Here is a 20,521-nt window from a genome sequence, read left to right on the forward strand (position 1 = left end):
TGGCTCCTTCATCAAGCAGCCAAAGTTATGAAGTGCAGCACAGGCTGTTATTATGCAGGCCGCCTTCTCTGGCTTATGCTGCAGCCCCATGTCCAGGCAAGGGAAGCGGCGCTTCCACACTCCAAATGCCCTTTCTACACTGTTCCTTGTCTTGATGTGGGCTTTCTGGTACCTGTGTGAATAAATGAATATTACGCTCTGCCCTGTACGGTTGTACCTCGTTAAAATGGACACTTTGGTTAGCAAGGAAAATTGTTGATAAAGCGAATTGTCTAAAAAAATCAGTCATGAATAAAATAACCAAAAAATAATGAAGATTATGGACTGCTTCTATGCATAGTGGCGGGCACTGAAGTAAAAATATGGCAATCTTGGAAGCTGAACACCATTATCTTTAAAATTATGCGATGCAGGTATAAGCATGTTAGACGCGCCTAGTGGTCAATGAGATGTATCTTGTACTACAGGTTCGCATTCCAAACAAAAACTCGCAACTCCTTATACTGACAGCTGCTGATTGTGGTTTTTCAGTGTGCGCATGGAGGTAATTTTTTTTATCACAGCCATTCATGCAATGTGGGGGATAGTAAAGCTAGTTGACTGCCAGTATATACCATTACACAGCACACATACACACAAACACTAAACAAGAAAAATCCAGGAAAAATATACATAATTCGAGTCGTCCATATTAACAGGGCAAAACTGCATTTGTTACGAATCGATACCACACATCAAACGTGTGGTCAAAGCTTGTGCCCCGCAATGTCACTGCCAACTTACCTTCCTTCTGGTGTGTTTGCCGGGCCAGGGTCCGAGAGCGGCGTCATCAAGAATGGCTGGCACCCATATCCAGCGTCTCCCAGCAGCACACCAGGCACCCGGCTTTCCTCATACATCACCCGCACGCGGGAATTATCAAAAATTCGACTGTCGTGCACTGAACCTGGCCAGCTGGCAACGACATCGAAAAACTGGAGCTGTGGTCCAGTGACAGCCTGCATTAAACCAGCAATATACCAGTCAGCACGACCAGGGCCGCGTACGGCGCCTATTATTTCCTGGGCTCTGGCTAAACTACCCCTGCAGTACGGACGCTGTTGACACGGTACTGCTTTATTCAGAAAATCCAGACCACTTGCAAAAACCACTTTCCAGGGCCACAAGCAAAAAAACGAACGCATTACAGCGCTTGACCGGTGGTCTGATTGGTTAACAAAGCTAGATTCTCAAGCAGTCACTGCGTTTAAAAGAAAAAGCTGGACCTCGAGCGCAGCACTGTACTATCGCGCTCAGTATGAGCTGCAGTGCGCTAGCGCTTGACCGGTCGCTCGCGCGGTGTAGGCGTAGCTCATTGAGCGCGATAGTACACAGTGACATATTTCGCAATATTTCATCCACCAGCGCACTAGACAAGCAAGATCATGGTTGCACGTTCGAGGCGGCCCGAAAAAAAAAAGGGGGACAGCAAGCGCGTTGCAAGAAAAAGCTGAAAATGTTCATTGCTTACCTGCACGTTGATAGAGAAATAGCCCTTCCTGTTACGGAACACTTCTGCGTCTTCACCACCGGGGCTTTTAATTCGAACGTGCGTACAGTCTATGCACGCGGTGACTCCCGGAAACTCTGCCAGCTCGTAAAAGTCCCGCATCACACTGGCAAACTCGGACGCTTGGGGGAAGTGGACGAGCATCGGGCGCAGGTGTTTGGCAATTAGCACAGTCATTTTGCCAACTGCGCGGCACACTGTTGACTGCGGAATGCGCACCAGGTCTCCTGTCACTGTCTGGAAAGTTCCAGCAGCATAAAACCGCAGTGCCATAAGTAGCTGCAGCATGGGAGGCACAGGCTGTCCCCTGTTGTCGGCGCACTCTTGCACAGGCAGCATGGAGAGCAACTTGCGCACGGCGATCTTTGAAAATCTGTACCGGGCGAGGAAGTGGTCTTCACTGTACAGTTCCATGGGGTTGCCCCGATCGCGCAAGGCTGGTCGCGGAACTTTCGGCAACGGGTGTGCCTCCGAAAAAGCTACATCCATTGCGTAGCACGCGAATTCGAAGGAAGAAATCCTGCGTGCGACGTCGTTCCTGCGGGCTGCCATGTTGGAAATGACGCAGAAACTCGGCCAAGTCGGTTCCAAGCCACCCCGGACGCAGACTTGAAATATGACCGCCTCTGGTCAAGCCAAGTAAGAGCGGAGGTCGCCTTCCAAGTCGAGTAAGATTTATGGCACACGATGAAGCCGTCTTGAGAACAGCGCAAGTCAAGTACGAGTCAAGTTACATTTCTGCATTCGGGGGTAAGTTTATAGAGGGTGTTGGCCAAGCCCAGTCGAGCTGGGTCTGAACCAGCAGTTTCTGGGGCGACCTCGACAAGGGCATGCACCTTTCGCTGCCTCGCCAACTCGATTCGTTCGGCCAAAGATGGCCCAAGAAACGCCCACAACTGACGCACCTGCCATTTGAGGTCGTCTGCGCATGAGATATGAACAGGCTGCACAGATATGGAAGGTAGGTGCGCTGTACAGAGAACCTCTTCACCACTGTGACTTTGCCTTTTGGGGAGGGGACAGAAATATGTGCAGCACAGGAGACTTCCTTAGTATAAGGATAATGCACGCTTCTGCCGTGTGCTGCTGTCGTATAAACGGATTAGGCGCGGCTCTGGCAAGCAAGCCGCTGCTTGGCAAGCGTCGCACACCTGCCGCGCGTAGCATTCGCGACGGGAAATGAAGCGTAGCTGTGCCAAGCAGCTGCTCGCAAAGGTGCATGCAGGGCAAGGCTTGCTCTGTAGAGGTATCCAGCGCTGCACCCAATTACTACCAGCGGGACGAGCTGCGCCGCCATGGCGAAATAATTACTGCACTGCAGAGAAGCTGACGTCCAGATTTTACGCCCTTCTGGAAATAGCGCAAGGCTATAAAAATGTTCTAATACACAGGATGAGCGCTCGTGCAGTGCACCAACTAGCCTAGCAAGAAGCTTTCCAAACACCGTCCGACCTCTTGAGAGGACACGGGCGGCGCCCAGAGCTTCCGTCCGCCAGATAGTTGATAAGAACGCCACAGGCAAAAAGCGGCCCCCGTCTGATAGAAGAGACAGCCAAGACGCTTATCGCGAGACAAGCCACGACGAATGATAAGCGGCAGCCGTACTCAAGCGAGCAGAATAACGCGGCGCCATACTACGGTCTTCAGAAATATTTCTAGTGACCATAGCCATACGTAAGGAACTTGGACGCTCAATGCCAACGGGCCACAAACGCGCGCGCCTGAAAACAAGAATTGAGTAGAAGGCCTCGCCGGTTGGCTCACTCGCACATCACAACCTAACCCGGAAGTCGCGTCTTACGGAACTTGTCAAAACGAAACGACCTTATTGTGACCCTCGTAGTACGGCGGCCATTGATGAGCGTCTCAGGAGAAGGGACTGCAAAGTTAAAGGGTAAATCTGGAGGCCCAATGCTCGGAAACAGACCTCCCGCGTACCCAAATTCAGTGAAAAACGATGCCCAGGAGGGGCCGAGGCACTCGAGAACGTGACTCCATTCATCACGTGATGCCGGTGGCCATAAATTATGGACTAGTGGGACTGCAAAACTGAAACGACTGTCGCACAATACTAACGTGCTCCTGCGATCTTTTTTTTTATGTAACTGTAGGTAAGAGCCTTGACGCTGCGCGTAAAAGAAACGTCGTACAATATTTCAGATCGCGATATGTGTGACCCTCGTTCGTGTTTGCTTTGCGGCCGTACGAGCCACTTCCTTAAGAGTGGTACGTCCCTTTCCTCCAGCGTTTTAGAGCGGTATTACGTTTATGTTGTGTGTGATTGGTTACCGAGTGCGGCTGGAAACCTTTCCGCTAAAGAATTTGAAAAAAAAGGAGCGTCATGTGTGAAAGATCCTACCTGTGAAAACTTACACTGCTAGCCGCATCGCGAATCGCTGTTCGCGGACCAAAAACTGAAACTTGAAAATTGGTTTCTGGGCGCTCGACTACTGATCCGGAGTTCCCTGGTTCGAACCCGACAGCGGCGGCTGCGTTTTTATGGAGGAAAAACGCTAAGGCGCCCGTGTGCTGTGCGATGTCAGTGCGCGTTAAAGATCCCCAGGTGGTCGAAATTATTCCGAAGCCCTCCACTACGGCACCTCTTTCTTCCTTTCTTCTTTCACTCCCTCCTTTATCCCTTCCCTTACGGCGCGGTTCAGGTATCCGCCGATATATGAGACAGACACTGCGCCATTTCCTTTCCCCAGAAACCAATTTAATAATAATAATAATAATTGGTTTTTGGGAGAAAGGAAATGGCGCAGTATCTGTCTCATATATCGTTGGACACCTGAACCGCGCCGTAAGGGAAGGGATAAAGGAGGGAGTGAAAGAAGAAAGAGGTACCATAGTGGAGGGCTCCGGAATAATTTCGACCACCTGGGGATCTTTGACGTGCGCTGACATCGCACAGCACACGGGTGCCTTAGCGTTTTGCCTCCATAAAAACGCAGCCGCCGCGGTCGGGTTCGAACGCGGGAACTCCGGATCAGTGGCCGAGCGCCCACTGGGAATTGAAAATTGGTTTTGGGGGAAAAGAAATGACGCAGTAACTGTCTCACATATCTCGGCGGACAACCGAACCACGCCGTAAGGGAAGTGATAAAGGAGTTAATGAAAGCAGAAAGGAAGAAGGAGGTGCCGTAGTGGAGGTCTCCGGAATAATTTCGACCCCCTGACGCGGAGCAGCAGAAATAACTGACGTACGGCCGCGTCATGTCGGTCCGCGAAGGCGCAGCGCGATCTGGTCCGCGTGAATGCACCTTTATAAGGTCGTCAAATACTCCTCTGGCGCCAACGCGAGAACACTTTAGAGCAGGCAAAAAAAAAAAACGCAGATGGCCGGACCGAAAGGAAGAGGCCGGCTGCGCAAAGCGTACAAACAACCAAGGCAAAAAAAGGTAAAAAAGAGAGGAACATGGGGCAAAAGAAAAGGAAAAAGGCGAAACCGGTTCTTGGCCAGCAGAGCACCGGTTCTTGGAGAAAGTGCCGGCGGCGCACCGTTCCGCGCTTACGTTTCCCATAGCTCGCTGTTGCCGGCGTGGAGCGCATGCTCATCGGCTAGCGTTGCGAACTATGCTCCGGAGGCAGCAATATGTTTTGGATGCTCGAGTCACATATGCACCTTTAATTATATGCCTTCCCAGATCTTCGTATCAAAATTGTGATGCAAGCGTTTGTCGTACAGCGTCCGGTTGGTGTCAACGCGCGCGCGTGTGTAGGTGGTGATATACATTGCGCCACCGGAAACTGTGCAGACAGGAAGCTTACTGACTCATGCTTCCGCATTCCCACGCGTAAGCATTCTTGTCCCTCTACCGAATTTTTTTCCCTTTTATAACGACAAATTTGATGCAGCAAATGAGAACGGATATTGATAAAAATAAATCAGAATCGGGGACTCTTGAGCGCGACTTGTTCACTGACATACATCCGCTCAGTGGCACTTTCACACTAGGGGGCTCCGCGTAAAAACAAGCGAAATCCGCCGTGGAGGCTGCAGGAAGAAATTTCTTAAAATTCCCCCCCCCCCCCCCCCCCCAACCCCCACGAGCCCGCAAGGGAAGGGGAAGCCGATGGACAAGGGACTACCGGGACGTATGCTGCCGAGAGGGGAATGAGGGAGGAATGAAAAAAAAAGGGGGGGGGGAGCTATAGCCAACGTCTTCTACGCAAAGCGCAGCTTCCCGATGTTGTTGCTGTGACCTAGCTGCTGTCGGCAGAAAGCTGCCCGCCCTCCTCCGCTCAGCGGGCGTGCTTATTTGCCGGAGAAGCCAAGGCCACGCCGTACCACCTCCAACGGCACTTCCTGGGCGTACGCGCCCAGCGTCGGAGCTCGTGGCGTACGCCGTAACGGGCGTCGAAAAGGGGCTTGCATTTCCATGTTCCTGGCGCTGCCTCGCTTCCCTCCTCGAGTCGAGGGAGAGAATTTCAAGCCGCGGAGAGAAGGAGTTGGGGGGCGATGAAAGGGCAACTTTAAACCGCGAAGTTCGGGGAACCTGAAAGAGCTTCAAGCCTTGAAGAAAGCAGTCACCGAGAGCACCGCGATGCTCCGATTGTTGTAAACCGGACCCCGCTTCCGACGCGTACGCTGGCGCCGATATCAAGCATGGACTGATATCTGCGCCTCGCTCGCGCATGCGCAGACAGGCTCCAGCGTGCGTACGTGCGCGTAGGCGCTTCGCCCGTACGCCCGGGATGTGTCCATCGAGTTGGGGCTGTAGAGATACGCACTTGGAACGACGCCGGGCTCCCGTGTCCGCTTGCATGTTCTCTTCCCTCCCCGTGGAGAAGCAAACCACGTCTCGCGACGTTGCAGCCTCAAGAGCGCCAAGTCATTGTTCACGCGCTGTGGTTCATTCAAGTAAGGTGGCAACGAGTGGGAGGCCGCCGCGCTTGCGAAAGTAGAGTATAAAAATACCTACGCGCGAAACAAGAATACAGTGTCGGAAACTCCTGTCTCCCATACACCTTCACCTCTTTACATCACGTATAACTTCAAAGTTTTGAAATATATTAAAAGTTGTTTGTTCTGTTGCATAAAGCGCCTGAATGTTTCAGTGCCCTGACTGAAAAATAGTTCGCGCTGCAAAAAATATCTGCTGCCTCACAGCAAGCAGCTATTTTTTTTTTTTTCAAATGAAGTGACGTTGACTGCTTGCGGAGCTGTTCAAAAATGGAGGAAGGCAGGGGAGACGCCATGACTTAGAAAAGGAGATGCTGACATAGCAGCTCAAGAAGATAACGAGGGTCTAGCCGTCAAGAGCTACTCTCACTAGGCCACTCGTGAGTTCTATAGGTTTTAGGACCGTTTGTCTTTTGTTCGGTATATAAAGAATAATTAGGCTCTCGTTCCCGTTAGGAATGTTTAATTTTTTCTTTGGTATGCCTGTTTGTCCACTGCGAATTCAATGTTGTATGAAGTGCAAGTGTTCAGGCTCATGTGTAGCCAGCCGGTGAGCCCCTTTACCTCATGCGCCCTTCCAGGCGGAATTACCAATCACAGTGTTTACCGAGAAATGAGACAGTTGCTGCGTCATTTCTTTTCTCAAAACCAACGCACAACTTGCCAAACTGCAGGAAAGCTAACTTACAGGAAGATGTTTTCAACCAAAAGCCATCGTTCACAGACCGCGTTTTCACTACTTGCTCTGCTGACTGAAGGAGTTAGCGCGAGGGGAGTCGTACATCTGTCATACGGGCACCGCAAAGGCCTTTAAGATTCAGGTCCTTATATCCAAAGGCGTAAGGAGTGCAGCTACACAGCACAAATGTTGCGCATTGCAGCTAAGGGCCTTGGCGGCCGTCCCACACCTCTGGAGCCCAAAGGCGCGAATTTCGAGAACCTGCGATCGCAGTGCCATCCAACGTCAAAAAGCAAAAGCAATGATTTTGGATTGTGAAACTTTTATTTCCAACAGTTTGAGGGGTAGGCCCCTCGCCTAAACCACGGCCAGAAGGTCTTGGCTCCTGGCGGCGTGTTCGGCCAGTTGGACGACCTTTGTCTGAGTCTCCGGATCGGAGCTGAGCAGGAGAACCTCCCATTGGTCAAGCGCCTTTATTGTTTTCCCTCCAGGGGGCAAGAGGGCATTTCCAAAGAATATGGTTGAGATCCACTTTGTCGTTACATAGCTTGCATTCATTTGAATATTGTCCCGGACAATAACGACTACACATTCCGGGTCCGGGAATGTACGAGTTTAGAGACACCAAAAGGTGGCCTGACTCTTAGTCAATGATTTATCAGCGGGAAAGGGGGGGGGGGGGGGGGGGGTTACTTCTTTCTATTGAGCCTGTAATGCTGTGTGACCTCTCTGTAACACACAAGAGGATTCCTGTCTGTCGGTATGCCCACTAGCTCCCACTGGTATCCCCACTGGCTTCGCGAGCCAGTGGGCATATATGGGCATACCGACAGACAGGAATCCTCTGTGTGGAATATATCAGGGAAGCCAACAGTCACCGAAACCAAGGTGCATAGGGGAATGTTTTCTATTTTTTAAATTTCTAATGCCAATCATCCAATGCCAATGCCAATGCCAATCAAAGCAGGCTTTTGACACCAACGCTACGTACATGAAAGCGAGAGTGAGGTCTCCGCTGACCTAAGGAGCCGGTTGTGCGCCTTTCCTTTCGTGAAGATGAACAGCCTTTGCAAAGTTGTCAACGCATATGAATTCTATGAACGCCGTCGGCTCACTTGTTTTGTTTGGTTTTTGAGGAAAGGAAATGGCACAGTAACCGCCTCACATACCTCGGTGGACACCCGAACCGTGCCGTAAAGGAAGGGATAAAGGAGAGAGGGAAAGAAGAAGGAGAAAACTTATACCCCTGTCACACGGACACTGTAAAGGTACTTTGAACTAATGCTCCATTACTTCAAGGGCGAAAGCGCGCTGCCACACGGACGTGCCTAAGGGCACCTAGCTCAAAGGAGCTTCGAAACAAGGCAGCTAGAGTTCGTCCTTTGAGGCTTCAAGGGAGTACCCTCACTCTCCCAGCGAATTAACAGCATAAATAAATTGAGAAAAGAAACGTTCATAAATTCACTTCGTAAGATTAGTCATGTTATAAAATATAAGATCATTTGTTTTGCGGCGGTCTCATCACACTATGCTCTCGTTCCGAATATACGAGCGCCACGGTAACTACGCCGCAATGTCGGCCATGTTTGTTGTTTGTAGCGAGTAGTGACGGACAGTTAAAATTACGTTGCTTCAGCATAATATGGTTATAAAAATAGTTTACTAAGAAAAAATGTGACACTGCTGTATTTTCATGTGCACCGAAGTTTGCAATTTTAATAAAGCTTTTCACCGATGAGGGCGCTGAACACTTCTTCCGAAGCTCATTCCGCGACCGTGTAGCACGGACGAACTCCCTTTAAGTAGTGCTGAAAGTTGCATTTTGAGGAAAGGCGCGGCGCTGGGCAGTGGCGGAACACCTGTGGCTCGGTGTGACTAGGGAGCGAGAGAGAGAGAGAGAGAAAAGGCGACGGAGTCAGCGGCGGCCACCTGCGCCGTGCGTGACGTCACTCGTGCTCCGACATACGCCAACACCCTCTAAATACTTCATACGCCAGCTCGCGCGAAGCACGGTGTTGACTAGCATAGTGCCTTTTGCTGGAAAGGCCTTCCAGGAATGCCGTGTGACAGGGGTATCAGTAGCTCTCCACACTGTTCACTTTCCAAAAGGAGATGGGGAGCTGCCCCCAATCTGCGAGAACCCGAAGCCCCGACGCTCAAAGCGAAGTTATCCAAAAGAAATGACACATTCCTTTGACGAGTACCTGTCTCCACCTGCTCCACCCGTTCGCTTCCAACAACTTCCCCCTCATGCATATCCCTCTCCCTTTTCAAAGAATGCGAGATTTCAGGCTCCGAGCTGCGTTCCGACTGCGTTCCGACGAGCGTCCAGTCAGCAGCCCTCGGCCCCTGCCGCGATGCAACGCTGCGCTCCGACAAGCGTCAGCATCACGTGCGGTCAAACCGACCAGCACCGACCGACGCCGTTCGCTGGAAGGGGGTTCTTTGACGGGAAAAATTCCCTTCGTGCTTGAGTTGTATCCCCAATTCCTTGAAATGACTACTCTCAGGATACATGAGCCACTAAATTTCAGGATGAAAGGCAGCATATCTGGAAACTGCGTAGATGGATGGAGGGGGCAGAGGAGTGGGGAGTGGGAGGTTAACAACAGCCGCCTCGCGAGATGGGATGCCACGCTCGCTGCCGAATTCAGTCTTCAGAGGTGAGTGCCCAGGTTGGACGGTGCTGCCAACGCCTACCCTTTGGGCTTGGGCAGTCCCACACGAGGCGACGTATCGTTGATGCCGCGTGGTGGCGCGGCTGAATTACTGGAAGGTAGGGTGGCTCGATGCCAGCGCCGCCGTTCAGGGTGGAGACAACGTCAACGGCGCCGCCATATTGAATCTCACGGGATCAGCTGCGCTAGCGTTCCTTTCGGCGCCGTTCATGCTGTTGGCGCGCTTCAGAGTGCTTTGATTTGAGCAGTGTTATTCATCAGCATCGCGCTGCGTTTATTTTTGCTCATAATAGCTGTTTTAACATCCGAGGGTTAAGACCGTAATTGTACGACTTAATTTTAGGGCCCCGAGTGATCCAGGCTGAACAATTAGTCTGCCGTCTGTTGGTTTGAAAAACGCGCTACTTATTTTACCCCGCCGCGGTGGCTCAGTGGTTAGGGCGCTCGACTACTGATCCGGAGTTCCCGGGTTCGAACCCGACCGCGGCGGCTGCGTTTTTATGGAGGAAAAACGCTAAGGCGCCCGTGTGCTGTGCGATGTCAGTGCACGTTAAAGATCCCCAGGTGGTCGAAATTATTCCGGAGACCTCCACTACGGCACCTCTTCTTCCTTTCTTCTTTCACTCTCTCCTTTATCCCTTCCCTTACGGCGCGGTTCAGGTGTCCAATGATATATGAGACAGATACTGCGCCATTTCCTTTCCCTCAAAACCAGTTATTATTATTATTACTTATTTTAAAGGTCCGTTGCCGAGCAGGTGCTTCCGCTCCGTGCGAGTGGAAGAAATTGTTTTCTCTATCTTCCTACATGCTCCATGGTTTTTCAAGTCCTGCGCTTTGATAACAGCCGCTCGAGCGCTGCGGTTGGTTTCGCTTTCGACGTGCGTACTGTGTCCGTTAGTTGTGCGTTTTAATCTTTCAAAGTGTAACCGCGAGCTGCTCGCCTGTTTACTGCTCACAGGGGTGCAATTACATCTGTTTACTGGGAGGTGCTGGTATATAAAAACGATGCAACCGCATAACAACGTTGCCACTCCGCCGGCGTTTTCTTTCTCGAGGGCCACGAAAACCAACTGCCCCTCGTTTGCGATAGGGTAAAGGATTACTGCAAGTTTTTCACTCGTTTCATTTTTCTGACAGGCGCACAATCGCCGAGCTAGTGCTCTTGCGTGCGCTCATACGCAGACTTCGCTTGCGCCATGAACGCGCGCACCGCTTGCTCTGCTGCGATTCCTCAGTTTGTGAAGCCCAGATCTACATATATTTTTTTTCATTTTATTTCTATATATTTTTCATTCTATTTATTCAAGCATATCTGTACTTATTAATAAACCATATATAACCCACACAAAAAAGGGTGAATTTGAGGTGAATAAATAACAGCAGTAATTCTTTTCTTAAAATTTTAAATCCGAAATAAAAGTAATCTACCATGAAAAGTCATGCTTTGTTAAAGAGAATCGACCAGAAACGGTTTAGTTTTAAAAAAAACTGCAATTTTTAACGACGCCTATGCGTGCAATTCCTATTTTGCCCGCAAAATTGGGTGGTGATGGGTTAGGCTTTTGGAAAAATAACTGCTGCCTAAAAATTGAGCTTCGTTACTGGTTCAGATTCAAGCGAAAACAACGCAGGCCGTTAAGCGTTGACCAGGAGCACATTAAGCACAAACAGCCCGTCAAGATGGCTCGGTGGGCTTGACAAGCTCGTCAGTTATGCGGTCGAACACTCTCAAACCAGTAGAACCACCAGCCAGTCATCCGCAGCCACTGTGCCTCGAGCAACGCAAGCACAGCTGCTTGCTCTCTATCTCTTTTCTCCCCCCCCCCCTCCCTTGAGCAGCGCAGCGAAGGAGATCTCGGAAAAAAGAGAGAGAGTTGCACGCGCTGCACGGAATTATTTCCCCAAACGTAGAGCCACAGAACAGCTGCTTGCACCGCCCACCCGCCGTGATTGAAAATGGCGTCGCAGCGAGAAAGAGGCGGCCTGTGTGCGGTCAAAGGATGGCACCACCTTGAACAGCGGCGCTGGCATCGAGGCACCCTAACTGGGCGGCTCTGCTCTCTTTTCTTGTTGGAAACGAAGACTCGTCTGGAAAAGCCTTTAGAAAAACCTGCCTCGGAGGCACACCTGTCTACCAAGGAGGATCCCCCCGGCTCTCGAAGAGGTGGGGAACGCTGCCGCAGGGGGGAGTTCCCGGAAACGGCAACAATAACCTGAAGCGGCCCCTCAGCCAGAAACGAACAGGAAACGCAAAGCGGAGCGAGAAAGGAGAAAGGCAGCGGTGCAGGGAACAACCCGGGCGATCTACTCCTGGCGGCGCTGGGCATCGAACCCAGCATGCGAGGCGAGGCTGCCTGTGTGGTCAAGGTCGTCTTAATGGGCGCTGAGTCGCAGTCTATTCGGGGCCACACTGTTTTAAATATCTGTATTATCAGAACGTCCAGCGATCAGCGGGAGTCCCCAAGAGCACGCACAAGCTTCGGAGCGTTCAGCCAGTTGTAATCGTTGTATTCATTCAGCGCCAGCCACTGGGGCTTCCGGCGCCCCAGAGTGTTGAGGCCGTCCACAACTTTGCGCGAGGTTTCGTCAACCCACTGCTGCCTTCCATGTCGCAATAAATCACTGGGTTGCTGGTCAGCGCACGCGTATGCGTTTTTCTCTTCCGTTTTGTCTCTTTTATCCTCCTCCTCCAGAGCCGAAGGTCTGTCATACACTTGAAAGTAACTCATTCTTCGGTCATATATTTCGTTTCACCTTCCTTTCGCTTCGGAATTCAACTCCCAACAGGACAGCTGCGCGCCACTTCGCGTTCCACTAAGCATTCTTCGAGTCGGAATGTGCTTAGTTGAGAGCCGCAAAAGCTTCTAGAAGTAAGAATGCCCCTGCAGCGCCGTATCGGTCACCAATATACGCTTTTATCAGCTCAATACGTCCCTCAAAACCCGCCCCAGTGGCTCAGTGGTAAGAATGGTCGCTACTGAGCCGCAGAACCCCGGCTTCGAACTCGGCCGCGGCGGCCGCGTTTCGATGGAGGCGAAACGCAAAAGGCGCCCGCGTGCTGTGCGATGCCAGTGCAGGTCAAAGATCCCCAGGTGGTCGAAAGTATTCCGGAGCCTGCCACAACGGCAGTCCTTTCTCTATTTCTTCTTTCACTTCCACCCTCCTCACTCCCCTCATGGTGCGGTTGAGGTGTCCACCGAGAAGTTCGACAGTGATTGCGCCATTTCCTTTCCTTAAAAATCACATTATTATTATTACACGTTCCTCAAAAGTACGAGAACCTGCCTCCCCGCATAACAACGTCGTCCCTTCTGCTGGACTTGGTGGCTCGTTTTCTCCGCGCGGAGTGCACCTGCCGCGTTTCGATCAAGGCGAAAAGGCGTCCGTGTGCTGTGCGACGTCAGTGCACGTTAAATAATTCCAGGTGGTCGAAATTAATCCTCAGCTCTCCACTGGGCACCTCTTTCTCCTTTTCTTCTTTCACTTCCATCTTCCTTCCTACCCCACGGCGCGGTTGAGGTGTCCACCGCGAAGCGAGACAATTACTGCGCTTTTCATCTCTTCGGCCTCTTGTAGCTGCTTGAGCCAACTCCTTCACTGAATTGTCCCACGGGGCTTGGATTTTTCCTAACCCGCCGCGGTGGCTCAGTGGTTAGCGCGCTCGACTACTGATCCGGAGTTCCCGGGTTCGAACCCGACCGCGGCGGTTGCGTTTTTATGGAGGAAAAACGCTAAGGCGCCCGTGTGCTGTGCGATGTCAGTGCACGTTAAAGATTCCCAGGTGGTCGAAATTTTTCCGGAGCCCTCCACTACGGCACCTCTTCTTCCTTTCTTCTTTCACTCCCTCCTTTATCCCTTTCCTTACGAAGCGGTCCAGGTGTCCAACGATGTATGAGACAGATACTGCGTCATTTCCTTTCGCCAAAAACCTATTATTGGATTTTCCACATCCTCATGGCACAATGGTTCAACTTGGATTTTCCATATCCTCATGGCACAATGGTTCAACATGTCCAGTAAGAGCGTCTTCTGACCTGAACTCACCAGACAAGCATTGCAGCGCAGTACTAAATCCGCTATGACGAGCAGTGACTCCAGTGATGACGCGTGAACGCGCGTCTGCCTGAGCGAGCTTTTTAATTAACTGTAGTTTCGAATTTTAGCCAACTGAAGCAACCCCTGACTTCTAAGTGTTTTCATCATTAACTTTACAGCCTGCTCGTAGTAGTTTCAGTGATCCCCCTCGACGAACACACTGCTTTTCACAATAGCGATGCCAACCGGTAGTCGAACTTCTGCGCACTATCCACTCCACGTTCGGTCTCAGACCAACGGCTGACTCAAACTGCATCCAAAACCTATAATAATAATTGGTTTTTTGGGAAAGGAAATGGCGCAGTATCTGTCTCATATGTCGTTGGACACCTGAACCGCGCCGTAAGGGAAGGGATAAAGGAGGGAGTGAAAGAAGAAAGGAAGAAAGGGGCGCCGTAGTGGAGGGCTCCGGAATAATTTCGACCACCTGGGGATCTTTAACGTGCACTGACATCGCACAGCACACGGGCGCCTTTGCATACCAGATTTCATCCCGACAAACTGAATCCCGACGCCGGTCCCAAGTCAGCACTTGTGATAAGGCCCCCCACCTCACGAATGATCGCAGGTCTTTCCCACCGTGGTCTCCAAGCAACAGAAGCAAGCAGCTAAATAAACGAGAAAACAGGGCAGCGAGGGTAGCAGTACACGAGACACAAGCAGACGCCCGAACCGGCGCCGCAATACGAGACCACCGGCAGACGACACCAAGAGCAGCAGCGCAGCCAACGCGAGGAAAAGAGGCACACCGGCAAACGCAGCCGCTGCGCTGCCGCTTTAGGAGAGGGAGAAAGGGCAGTGCCAACACCGCCTCGGCAGCGCATGCGCGATGCGCACGGCGCAGCACGCCGCCGAGCCAGGCGCGGCAACCTCGCCCGCACTACGGAGAGGCCGCCCGACAAGCCTGACGCGCACTTGAGCCAGCTGGAATCGACACGCCGGCGGGCAGGCGCTTACGTAATGCATATGCGAATGGACAACGGCGCCTGGCAATGCGCGCCTGACGGGTTTACGCTCGCACTGTCTCGAAAGATGCGTTCCTCCCGAGAATGTGATGTCAGGTAGGCATTAACTGCTATCCCGAAAAATTCGACAGCACTTCAGGCGCTAAGCAAAGGGTGTAGCAGTATCCCGAAAAAGCTTAATCGTACTTTAGGCCGCGAACGGCAAATCCACCGAAAAACTTGGGAGGGCGGATGGATTACGAATCGAAGCGGGGTAACGGGGTTCGAATCCAGCACCTTCCTCACGAGCTGGCAATTAAAACTTTCCCCGAGTGTTACTGAGCCGGGCGAAACTCCCAAAGGAAGGAATTAAAAAGTCGTGTTCTGCATTAACAGCTTCCATCCGGTGGGACGACGTACCTCAACGGCAACGAAGTGCGCGTTGGAGAGCCTCGCATCCGTTCATTTCGAGTTACATGATACTACTGACGCTCCAAGGGGGATTCTCTTTCCCAGCATGGTGGGCTTGTCTTGCCTTCCGACTTGGGGCGGTCTTGTTTCGGTTTCGCAACACATTCCCCCCCCCCCCCCCTCCCCCCAAATGACTTCAGTCATTTTTTTTCTTTTTACGTTAACTCTACAGGATACACGAGTTGGATTGGTCTCTTGAGGGTTGATCCTCCAAGTAGTCTCAGAAGGCACGACCGCACCTTCCCGTCTCTTCCCGGAAACAGTTTATCAATCCTTGCGATCTTCCACTGCTGCCATGGTTGAAGACTGTCACGAAGAAGAATTAAGTCGCCTTCCTTGATCGTTGTTCCTTGGCGCTCGTTCTGACCTTTCACATTTCGCAGTTCTTCTAGGTACTCTGGTCCACCTACGCCAGAAAGCTTCTGTGGTCTGCTGGCGTCGGGTCCACAGTCTCTGAAGGGATACGTTGTCTTGGTAAGCCTCGTTTTTCCCCACGCTAGGCAGCGATGTGATGCGTCTTCCTGTCAAGAAGAAGGAAGGGCAAAGAGGTTCCGGTTCTTCGGCTCCGTCGTATATGTACGTTAAAGGTCTGGAGTTCGAGACAGCTTCAATTTCGGCCAAGGTCGTTGCTAGCTCGTCGAAGGACAGAAACCTTGAACCGATAACTTTCTTGAAAGCAAGTTTGGTTGATCCCACGAGTCGCTCATAAAAGCCACCCCACCATGGGGCGATTCTCTGCTACGAACTTCCATTCGATTCATGTCATTGCAAAGTAGTCAAGCACCTCTGGTTTCCCGATAGAGTTACAGAGGTATAAAATATCTCGGTTGGCTTTCTTGCAGGAAAGCGCGTTGTCACTGTAGATGACTTTGGGTACACCTCTCCTTGAGATGAAACGCCTGAAGGTCATCAAGAACGACTCCGCTGTCATGTCTCTTTCAAGCTCTAAGTGAACCGCTCGCGTTACGGCACAGGTGAACAGTGTGATGTAGGACTTGTACAGCGAGTTTTCTCCTTTCGCCAGAAGTGGTCCTGCAAAGTCCTCTCCCGTCACCTCAAAGGGTTGAGCCTGGGTCACTCGATCGCGTGGAAGCGGTGCAGTCACTTCAGTCGTTGGACGTGCATTGTAGCGTTGACAGGTTATGCATCCTTTAAATATTCTTTTTACCAGCTGGCAGGCCCGTAAAACATGGTACTTGTCTCTCAGCTGTACCAAAGTATCCCGTGCTCCTCCATGTAGCACTTGGTGATGTGCTTGACGCACGAGCAATTCTGCTAGGCGATGTCGCCTCGACAGTACAATTGGATGGCGTTCGTCGCACGGCTTGCCACTCTGTTGAAGTCTGCCGCTTATCCGGAGAATACTGTCGTTGTCAACAAACACTGGAGTGTCCCTCAACAGCGAGTCTGCTGGAAAGAGATCTTCTTTCGCACACTGAATTTCGCTCTTTAGGTCTTCTCTCTGAGCTTGCCGTGTCCAGTATTTCTCGGCATCATCCACTTCAACTGCCGTCAGTGATCCTTTGTTAGTGCTCAGATGTCGTAGCTTGTTGACGTATCGTAATATCCAAGCTGTCACACGGAAGAGTCTCGTTGCATTGCTGTATCGATCTGTGTCTAACAACGTTGGAGCTTCAGGTGAACTTGTCGTATGAAGGACTTCCACAGTTCGCTTTTCTTCCTCCATTGTGGGAATGTTCTTTGGTAGCGAGAACCATGGCCAGGTCTTTTCAGTCGCCTTCATCAAGGACGTTCCCTCCCAACAGGTGGAACTCTCAACAAGCTGATCAGCTGTAACTCTTCTGGTCATAAGATCCGCCGGATTCTCGGATCCGGGACAATGTTTCCATGCAGAGGTGTCGGTAAGGCGCTGAATTTCAGTTACGCGATTCTTCACAAATTGTTTCCATTGAGAGGGCTGTCCTGTTATCCAATGCAGTGCGATTGTCTAGTCAGCCCAGTAATGTGTCACCTGTGGTGGTTCCTTCGGGCTTCGCAGGATGTATCGACTCAGTCTGGCAGCTAAGAGACACGCCATCAGTTCGAGTCTCGGAAGAGTCAATTGCTTGATCGGGGCAACCCTTGAGTTGCTAATCAGGATGCTCGAAGTTGTGATCCTATCCGCATCTGTTATGCAGATGTAGGCCACTGCACCGTATGCCACTGGGCTGGCGTCAGCAAATACGTGCAAGACAGTTTTGCTGGCAGGTTCGACTGTGCCTGCTTTGTAGCAGTGCTGCACTTGAACTCTTTTCAATTCGTTTAGTTCCTCGCACCACCGCATCCATTTTTCGTCCAGATCCTGTGGTAGGATGTCATCCCATTCCAAGTTTCTTTGCCACAGCTCTTGGAATAAAGCCTTTGTCCGGACCGTGAATGGAGCTTAGCCATCCAAGTGGGTCATACAGTCTTGCTGTCGTCTTCAGAACCGACCGTTTAGTGCTTGTTCCTGGCTCCGGTAGCTCGCTGGACTGTGGGGTGAAAGTGAGGTTATCTGTGCTGGGATTCCATGTCAGTCCTAACGCTTTAAGGGCCCCTGGGAGGTATCGTAAGTGTCTTGCTTGACAATCATCTGTCGCAAACCTTTCGATGTCTGGTTGTTGGACGCCCACTTGTGCAGTGTCATAGAGGCCGCACTGAAGATGGTCCTAGCTTCTTGATAGATCTTCAGGGCTCGCTCATTTTCTGCTACCGTTAAGATGTCATCCATATACAAGGAATGTGCCAGAATTGATGCTCTGTCCGGATACTCTTCTTCCATATTCTTCAAGTGATGCTGGAGAGTTGCGGTCAACAAGAAAGGATTCGCTGTGGTTCCGAAAGGAACTCGCTTCATTCGAAAAGTCTTCATCTCACCTGTTGTTCCGCTCGCACCTGGTTTCGTATGGTACCACAGAAAGCGCAGTGCATCTCTGTCGTCCTCTCTTATCTCTATTTGCAAGAATGCCTTTTCAATATCTGCCACCAAGGCTATTCTGTAGCCTCTGAAATTCAGTAGCAGTGCGATAAGGTCAGCTGTCAAATTCGGACCGCTCTCGGGGTTTTGGTTCAATGACTAACTTCTGTCCACGCGACGAAGCGTCGAAAACCACTCGCAGTCTCGTCGTATTGGTCGTTTCTCGGAACACCGGCTGATGCGGCATGTAGCAGATATAGACAGATCGGTTGCATTCGCTTCGACTTTCGGATGGGTAAATTCTGGATCGCACATTGTCGTCGCATGCCGCCCTACACAGTTTCCGCATTTAATGCTGATTCTTCACTCGTTAGAATAGTGATTTCGCTTCGTACAGCGGAAGCAGCGTCTTCCCGAACGCAGCATTTTCTTCTTTTCTTCTAATGAAATGCCAGCACGGCAGACGGCGGTTTCGTGGTTATTCTCCTTGCAAAGGAAACAATGATCTGTTCTTGCTGATTGTTGTAGTACAGCTGCCGAGAATTTAAATTCCGTTCCAGTGCTGTTCTTGTAACTCCCAGTTGGGTTTAACGTATTCAGCATTCATACCTGGTGTTTCTTGCTAGTACCTTGCTGAGCGACCAGGTTCTCACGGCTTTGCGCTTCAATCCTCAAAAAGTCAATTAACTTCGAGAATAAAGACAGAGTACCTTTTGCAGCTGTTTCTGTTGACTGTCCCGGAGCGTCGTTGCTTTGCAGCGGAGATCCAGTTCGTTCCGTGTTGACGTTTCCGTGGTTTCCTCCCTCGCCACGGCGCGGTGGAGCTCGAGCAATATTTCTTTCGGCAGGGTGCGCTGTTTGATGGCGTCTTCACCGCCGAAGCGTTTTTTTCAGCAGCAAGATGGCGTCGCCATAGCACTGCGATGTGGGCGGAAGGCCCGTGATCGTTCTTGCTGCTTCGCCAGTCACAACCGATTTTAAATACCCGAACTTGCCCAAGGTCGTCAGCCTATCGTTCTTGTGAATAATTTGCTCGTACTGTTGCCAAAATTCTTGCCAGGACACATCTTTGCCGTCAAATTTTACGAGCTCTCATTTTGGAAGCTTCACCTGGCAGGTCATGGTTGCCGCGCCTGCGTCGTTGCTTGGTGATGGCTCTTCTTTCGGCTGCGTCTTCCCTTCAACTTCTTTTATCTCAGCTTGGAGCTTCGCGATGTATGTAACGATCTTGTCGTCATACTCGATGGTTTAGGTATAGTCCTGCTCCGCTTCTTCCGCTGGCAGTAGCTTCTCGACAGCGGTGTTAGCTTCGTTTAGGCGGGTCTGCGGAGAGCTCATTCTTGCAAAAAAAAAAAAACAGTTCTTTTCCGTTGCCCGTGCGGCTTGTCATGCAGGAGTCATTGCCCGCAATGAGTCGAGTCACCTGTGACTGGAGAGCTGATCTCTTCGCTTCGTGTCTCCTTGTGTCGCTGCACTCAGTAGCACTGGGCGGCGGCTTCGGAGTAGAAATTGGCTTTTTCTTCGTTATTCGTCGCATCCAGGTAGTCGTCTTCGTTAGCTCTCGGGGTATATCCCGGGTTTCGGTACCAGCTTATATTTATGTCGCTTTCGTTAAAAATAGACAACTTCGTTGAGCGAGTACACAAACGACATCCGTTTACTTCGAGTTACATGACTCGACTGCCCCTCCAAGAGGCACTCGGTGGTTTCTCTTTCCCAGCATGCTTGGCTTGTCTTGCCTTCCGACTTGGGGCGGTCTTGTTTCGCTTTCGCAACAGGCATCGCAAAGAAAATGATAAAGCCGAGTGGCTGATGAGCGTGTCACGCCACTGAGTGGCGTCACCATCGCTCGAGAGGAACGCTTCCCAGGAAATCTTTCTAGACGCCTGCTGAACGCCGATCTGGAAGGATGCCGCCTAAACTCTCTTTGTAGTCTTCAATCAACATCTTCACCCCACATTAGCGACACAAGCAGCAACACCGCGCTAAAGGATTTCGCCTCACCGCACTTTACGTTAACAAAGTGCCCCCCTAAATGTTTTACCGCTCTGCATCGCCAATGTTCATCTCTTGAGGAAGAAGCGGACCAATCTTACTCGCCCTCAGTGAAAGTTCTAGGGGTTCTATAAGAGCGCCAAGTGTGATCCTTCAGCATGTTCGGCGGCTTACATGTTAAAGCGATAGAATTGGAGCTTTCGTCACATCAAAACCGTGGCGATGCCCGAGACGACATTTGCTAACTGGTCGAGAGACATCCCTTGAGCGTGTGACGCCATCGCAAACTGCCATAATGGGCCACC

The 20,521-nt window shown here is 51.2% G+C and overlaps 2 protein-coding genes across 9 annotated transcripts in view; one reads left to right on the plus strand and one right to left on the minus strand.

The window, feature by feature from the left end:
• The window catches only part of LOC144129167 (LETM1 domain-containing protein 1), a 369,791-nt gene that overhangs the window by 251,972 nt on the left and 97,298 nt on the right, over positions 1-20,521 (plus strand). The gene's annotated exons all lie outside the window — the stretch shown is intronic.
• LOC144129165 (histone-lysine N-methyltransferase eggless-like) overlaps positions 1-20,521 on the minus strand; it is a 120,007-nt gene that overhangs the window by 86,761 nt on the left and 12,725 nt on the right. The window lies entirely within an intron of this gene.

The sequence above is a fragment of the Amblyomma americanum genome, chromosome 4 (genome assembly GCF_052857255.1).
Source record: "Amblyomma americanum isolate KBUSLIRL-KWMA chromosome 4, ASM5285725v1, whole genome shotgun sequence".
Lineage (NCBI taxonomy): Eukaryota > Metazoa > Arthropoda > Arachnida > Ixodida > Ixodidae > Amblyomma > Amblyomma americanum.